The following is a 406-nucleotide window of genomic DNA, read 5'->3' as shown; positions in this document are numbered from 1 at the left end:
GAAAAAGGTGAGGAAAGAATGAGAGAGAAAAAAAGGGAGAAGTAAGGATGGTGCAGAATAAGGGAGGGATAATGATGAAAAGGAGAGCAAAAATAGAAGGAGAGGAGAGGGAAAGTTGAAAAAGGAGAGGAGAGATTGACAAGAGAAAAGACAGACATTTGAAAAGGGTCCGAGCGCATCCTGATTTGAATCCATCGCTCTGTCTCTGTTCCCCCTCTTTGCTCGCAGCGTCGCGAACTGTAACGAAACGGGAGGCAGAACAAACTATGCTATTGTAGCGGCGATAAAAAAAGGAGGATCATCAGATAAGACACGAGGAGAGAGGTTATTGAGCGGTTGCCTGTTCGTAGCGCGATGGAGTCATTCAGGGGAGAGACAGTGGCGGGTTGATTGGGAGATGAACACC

General features: G+C 46.8%; 1 protein-coding gene across 1 annotated transcript in view; it reads left to right on the top strand.

The window, feature by feature from the left end:
* Window positions 1–406, top strand: part of LOC119586168 (syntaxin-6-like) — a gene marked incomplete in the record, with an annotated part of 66,436 nt that overhangs the window by 8,947 nt on the left and 57,083 nt on the right.

This window comes from Penaeus monodon, chromosome 21 (genome assembly GCF_015228065.2).
Source record: "Penaeus monodon isolate SGIC_2016 chromosome 21, NSTDA_Pmon_1, whole genome shotgun sequence".
NCBI lineage: Eukaryota > Metazoa > Arthropoda > Malacostraca > Decapoda > Penaeidae > Penaeus > Penaeus monodon.
This window is presented reverse-complemented; position numbering and strand designations above follow the sequence as displayed.